At 39.0% G+C, this 6,660-nt stretch overlaps 1 pseudogene; it reads right to left on the bottom strand.

Moving 5' to 3' along the window:
- Window positions 1-1,547: 1,547 nt before the first annotated feature.
- LOC101612669 lies at window positions 1,548-2,649 on the bottom strand (annotated as a pseudogene).
- Window positions 2,650-6,660: the final 4,011 nt, after the last annotated feature.

The following is a 6,660-nucleotide window of genomic DNA, read 5'->3' as shown; positions in this document are numbered from 1 at the left end:
CTGTGAAGCCTAAGGACGCCAGTTCGAGGCTCGAATCCCCAGGACCCACGTTAGCCAGATGCACAAGGGGGTGCACGTGTCTGGAGTTCGTTTGCAGTGGCTGGAAGTCCTGGAGCGTCCATTCTCTCTCTCTCTCTATCTGCTTCTTTCTCTCTCTGTCTGTCGCTCTCAAATAAATAAATAAAAATAAACAAAAAAAAATTTAAAAAAAGAATGTCAGAGCCACAAGTTGGGTCATGATACACAGAGACGTTCCCTCCCTCCCATAACTGATAGCTAACCCCACAATGCACTACCTATATTCCCAAATATGGAGCATCCTGAGGAGGGCAGAGGACATGGAGAAGGCAAACAATGGTACCAACTTGACTGTATTCACTAAGTACAGAACTAATAAAAAAATAAGTTGGAGTTGAAATGCATAAAAGAAATAACAAAGCTCAGCAGTGAAAATGGAGGCTCAAACTAGGAAGTGGTCAGCTTCCTGAGTGCAAACTTCATCAAAGAGGATATATAAATAGCAAGTACAATGAGAGAGACTTAGTGTCATTAGCTGTTAGGAAAATGCAAATGCAAACCACAAAGAGGTATCACTGCATGGCTATGTGATCAGCTAAAACTTAGAAAGACATGAAAACAAAATACAATGCAGGTGAGAGGAGCAGAAAAGTTGGTTCACTTGAACACTGCTGTTGGGAATGTGAAATTGTACAACCACTGAAAAAACATGCATCTGGGGTTCATTTGAAGTGGCAAGAGGCTTTGGTGCACCCATTATCTCCCTTTCCCTCTCTTCCTCTTGCCACCCTTCCATCCACAAGCAAATAAATAAAAATTATTTTAGAAATTGAAATGTAGTCTTCCCATATAATCTAGCAATCATACACTTGCTAATTTATCTCAGAGAAATAAACAAATCATGGTTATGTAGAACCTATTGTGAAATATTGAAAACAACCTATTTTTGTAATTGCTCAAAAATAGGGTTTTTTTTTTTTTACATTTTCCACACCCATTGAAGTGGTTCATTCAGACCACAGACTATTGCTTAGCAACAATAGAAGTAAATAGTAGGAAATTGCAATTCTACATTCAAATCATGACACAATGATAGTAAAATATTCCCTGTTAAGAAGGATGAACGTGGGCTGGAGAGATGGCTTAGCGGTTAAGCGCTTGCCTGTGAAGCCTAAGGACTCCAGTTCGAGGCTTGGTTCCCCAGGTCCCACGTTAGCCAGATGCACAAGGGGGTGCATGTGTCTGGAGTTCATTTGCAGAGGCTGGAAGCCCTGGTGCGCCCATTCTCTCTCTCCCTCTATCTGTCTTTCTCTCTGTGTCTGTCGCTCTCAAATAAATAAATAAATAAATAAAAATAAAAGAAGGATGAACGATTATGCAGACTTTAAAAGGGTGTTTTCTGTCTCTGCGTTAACAATGTAATCTGGTGATTCTCTACCAGTTACAGTGAGACTCTACCAATCTCAAAAAAAAAAAAAAAAAAAAATTCCAGCAAGAAAAAATGTCTGTGATCAAATTATCACTCATTTTCATGCCGCCTCAGGGGAAATAGTAGGAGAGTGTCTGTAGAAGGACAGCTTATTGACCGCTCTTCCACTCAGAAGTAGCCTTGTCTGTCCAGTCCACAGCTAGGACTTTAACCTCATGAGCAGCCAAATCATAGAGAGGAACCTCACAACTTCTTGTATCCCACAGCTTGATGATATTATCTAAAAAGCCTGAAACCAGCTGCTGTTTATGGGTAGGAAACTACATCACTGAACTGAATTGACCCAGCCTGTATGGGAGGTGAGGGACAGAGACACTAAAGAGCCATCTTTAGTTCGAGGGTCCCACAATCTGAAATGCCTATCTGCACTTCCAGATGCCAAACGTTTACAAAGTGGAGAATAGGAAATATAGTTAAGCACTTTGTTTCCTGACAAAGCTGACTTAAGACCGCCAGACTCAACATCCCACACTCTAACTGTGCGGTCCCAAGATGCAATACAGATTTCTTCAGCCTCTGACCACAGTGCTGAGGAAATGGAGCCATCAATAGCTGCGGAGTCCACATTTCCGGCATGACCTCTGTAGCAGTGCAGGGCTTTCACCCTGTTCCTCTCCACATTCCACTGCCAGAAGAGGATCATCTGCTCCACAGAGGCACTTAGGAGCCAGAAAGACAAACTATTTTTTTTTTTAAACCTAAGCCATATCTTTCACAACATCCGTATGTCCGGCAATTGTCATTATTGACTTTCCTTCCAAGGACCAGATTTGAGAAGTCTTATGGTAAGAACCAGTTACGATCCATTCCTCTGCCCTGTCGATTGAATTGATCCAGTCATCATGGAACATGCACTGCTCTGGCCGGGGAGCCGGGTATTTCTCCACATATTCTAGCTCCACAACCTCTTCTGATGGAATGTTCTCCAGTACCATGTGCTTGACCAAGGGCATTCGCAGACCCTGGCCCTTGATAAGGAAATCAAAGTCTACATGCTTGTGCAATTCATTTTTGACCTGCAGCAGTTTATTAATGATGCTACTGAGGTTGGCAATTTCAGTGGTGGCAGAAATTGAGAAGTGAACATCATCTACTGCGTATTTCTTGTTTTCAGTGTAAAAGCGTGCCTGGAGCTGAGCCATGTAGAGGAGGACACACGAGATTTATTTGCAAAACTTCACATGTTGGTAGCTGAAAAATTACACTGTGGCCCCGGGTGAGCCAGAACCGAGGCTGATGCGTGAGGCTGCTTTCTTTCTTAGGGTTTCCAGTGGATCAAATTCTTCATGCTTGATGTTTGAATTGTCACATGTGGAAGAGGTCTTATGAATGCAGTCTGTTTTTACACTAAGATTTCTCGGCTGATCCTTTACTATATCTGTGATGTCTAAATTGTTCTACCAAGTGAAATCTTATTTAGAAATCACCAACCTTGGCTTCTTAAGGCCACTTGATTTTTTTTTAATTTTCTGAATATTTTTGAAAGAGGGTTTTCACAGGAAATCGCCAATATGCACTGGCACGTAGCCTTCTCACTCTGCAGTACACAGTGCCATTTTGCCTCCGAGCTTGCTGTTCTCAAGTAAACATTGTTTGTTAGAACAGACAGGATGCTGCTTCAACCTTGAAGGGAGAGGGAAGGAAGAAATAGCATTTTCTCAATATAAGCTTCTGATAACACCAAATGTGAGACTTTATGAATGCTGTTTGAGAGATTTCATTTTTTGATAACTCAGAAATTGCATTTTTGGCAGGGTGGTTTCAAAAGAGGAACACTGGGGCTTTGATTTGGTCTTCTGTTTTTTATCTGCAATGCTAATCTATATACGGAGAAGGTTTTCTTTGACATTTGTAGCAGCATTTCTGAGATTGATGCTGCTGCCTATTATTATACAGAAGAGTATTTGATACCAAAGTTTCCCGCATGTCCCATCAGCTTTCTATAGCAGGTCTGCTCTCCTGACATTTACTGTCCCTTAAGCCTGATATGGTCTGATAACTTCAACATGCCAGCTACTTTGGGGAGAAATACAGAGCAGTCATACTATTGATTTCTTTTTTTTAGATGTCACCACCTACATTGCCAGTCATCCTCCATCTTTCCCCATTAATATGTGCAAATTAAAAAAAATGTCTAGAGAAAGCACATACCTTGTGTTCCTGTGATCACACACCAAACACAACAAAATTAGACTGGGTTAAAAAAAAAAGTACTATCTTCATGAGCAAGCAAAGGATCCTATATCAGTCAACTTGTTCAGATGTCTAGATCATCTTTCTAAAGCTTACCTCTGGGTGAGCTAATATAAAAGAAAATTCCTTGTGACTCAAATGTTAACTTTTCCACAACTACACATTTTTAAATTTAATTTATTTCTTTAATTACAATCAAAGAGAGAGAGAGAAAGAGACAAACAGAGAGAATGGGGGTGACAGGACCTCCAGCCACTGCAAACAAACTTCAGATGCAAGAACCACTTTGTGCATATGGTTTTTTGTGGGTACTGAGGAATCCAACCCTGTTGTTAGGCTTTGCAGACAAGCACCTTAATCACTGTGCCATCACTATAGCCCTATACCTTTTAATTTTGTGACTCCAAAAGAAATGCCATTTCTGTGAATGTCTTAGCTAACTAGAATTAAGATTAACTTTTTAACCATCATTTAGAATCCAGACTGGAACCTGGTGACATATACCACTACTGTCAATAGATGAATGGGTAGCTATTCAAAGGATGAAAATTTCTCATATCCTGATCTGAGAAATCTCCAGGGTATATTATCAAGAAGAAAGGACAAAGTCTGAAAAATTGTTTATAATATGCTGGTATGTATGGGTGTGTGTAAACACAGGCGAACGATGCAGATTTGCTTATATTTGTGTTACAAATGCTCAAGAAGGATATTGAAGAAAATGATGAGAACACTAACCAGCAGCGGGTAGGCCAGAAGGAAAGGCGCTGATAATGAGAACTATTCATTTGTATATTTTAATATTATTTACATATTTCTACAGTATTTATATTTTTAAATATATCTTTATTTATTTATGAGGAGAGAAAGTACTGGTGCACCAAAGCTTCTTCATGCTGCAAAGTAACTCCATATACATGTACTGCTTTGGGCATCTGGCTTTACATTGGTACTGGGGAATTGGAACTGAGCTGGTAGGCTTTACAAGCAATTTAAATTAAGTGTTGAGCCATCTCCCCAGCTATATTGCCCATTTTTTAGTAGTATGTATGTGCTGTGTAAAAGTTTGTAATATTTTGAAACATAAAGGCTTTTATTTTTTCTCTGAGTTTTGTTTGGTATCTGATGCTATTAACTAGGATTTAGAAGACTGGAATTCTTTCGTACATAAGGCACTGTGTCTGAGGTGTACCACTGAGTCATAGAATAAACTAAATTTTGCAATTTGTGTCTTATTATTTGTGAATGCTATTTCTTTAGTACATCATTAACTTGTGGGGGATGGACATCACATCTCATGCTCAGTGGTAAGGACATATGTACACAACTGAATAACTATTCCAAGAGAATATATGGTGTATTTGAAATAAGAGCAAGAGTGGTGGCCCACCTTCTCAGCATAACAAATGATTTATTTGTTTGTGTGCAAGTAGGTTAGCATGCCACAGCATGTATGTGGAGGTCAGAAGAACATTTTGAAGTTCTGTCTGTGTTCCATCTTCTTTGAGACAGGGTCTCTTGCTGCTGCAAATAAGCAGCCAGACTGCACACAAATATCAACCTAGCTGGCCTGAAAACTTCAGAATTTCTTGTTCTCTTCCCATTGCTGTAGGTGCATGTGGATCATAGGTGCACCACTTCACATGTGACTTACATGTGTGCTGAGGAACCGAACACAGGACAGCAGGAAATGCAAGAGAGCACCTTTAACCACTGAGTTCCCTTTCCAGCCTCAGAACTGATTCTTTTTTAAAACTCATGATATGGTACTCTATAACCAAGACAGCCTTGCATCGTGGCACACCTTTAATTCCAGCACATGGAGGTCACAGGTAGGGTCACCATGAGTTCAAGGCTAGCCTGGGACAGCAGAGTGAGAGCCACATCAGCTTGGGCTAGAGTGAGACTCTACCTCAAAAAAAAAAAAAAAAAAAGAAACAGTTTATAATAACACTGCTTTTTAGTCAATTTCTAATGGAGAAAATTAGTCTTTATCATATAGCATCTTGACAACTATTCAATTCCAGTAAAGTAAAAGAAGAGGATGTGAATGATCCGAAATTATCTTCTAAATATTTATTTTAAAGAATCATGACACTATAGTCAACATGCAATGTAAGGATAAAATGCAAATGCCAATCATTATAGAAGCAGCATGTTATGGTGACTTTGTAAAAATAGAAATGAAAAATGATATGTCATCAATCAATATAGTATGTCCACATACACAATACAGTGATATACATTAGGTGACTGATGAACTAAAATAAGAACTACTGTAAGGCTTTAACTATCACATGATAAATACCTACTTAAGATGAAAGGGTTCAAAAAATGTGTGGAAATGTGATGGAATCTGAATTTAGTCCAGAACGATAGTTGAATTCATTAGAAGATAGTGTTCAGAATGCTTCCTCGTGAAATCTAGGTCATTTTATATCACAACTGTACAATATAACTGGAATGCTTTTGTTTTTGATTTTATATTTTTGAGACAGTGTCTCACTTTATAGCCAAGGATATACTAAAATTTGTGATTCACCTAACTGAGCCTACCATGTACTAGAATTACAGGTCATCCACCATCACACCTGGACTAAGTATAGTATTTTTAAACTATATATATATATATATATTTTATTCATTTATTTATTAGAGAGAGATGGGGAGATGGGCACACAGGGCTTCTAGCCACTATAAATGAACTCCAGACACAAGTGCCACCTTGTGCATGTGGCTTACATGGGTACTGGGGAATCAAATCTAGATCCTTAGGCTTTGCAGGCAAGCACCTTAACTGCCAAACATTCTCTCCAGCCCAAGTATAGTAGTTTTAATGGAAGTTTTTATTACTTTTTTTCATGTAAGATGCAAATCAGTGATCAGTCTGCTCTTGGGGGAATTACTGTGCTACCTCTATCATTTACATGTACCTAATCTATCTGATCTCTTTGATAGAA

This window comes from Jaculus jaculus, chromosome 7, assembly GCF_020740685.1.
Source record: "Jaculus jaculus isolate mJacJac1 chromosome 7, mJacJac1.mat.Y.cur, whole genome shotgun sequence".
Lineage (NCBI taxonomy): Eukaryota > Metazoa > Chordata > Mammalia > Rodentia > Dipodidae > Jaculus > Jaculus jaculus.
The sequence above is the reverse complement of the archived record's forward strand: the minus strand, read 5'-3'. Positions and strand labels throughout refer to the sequence as shown.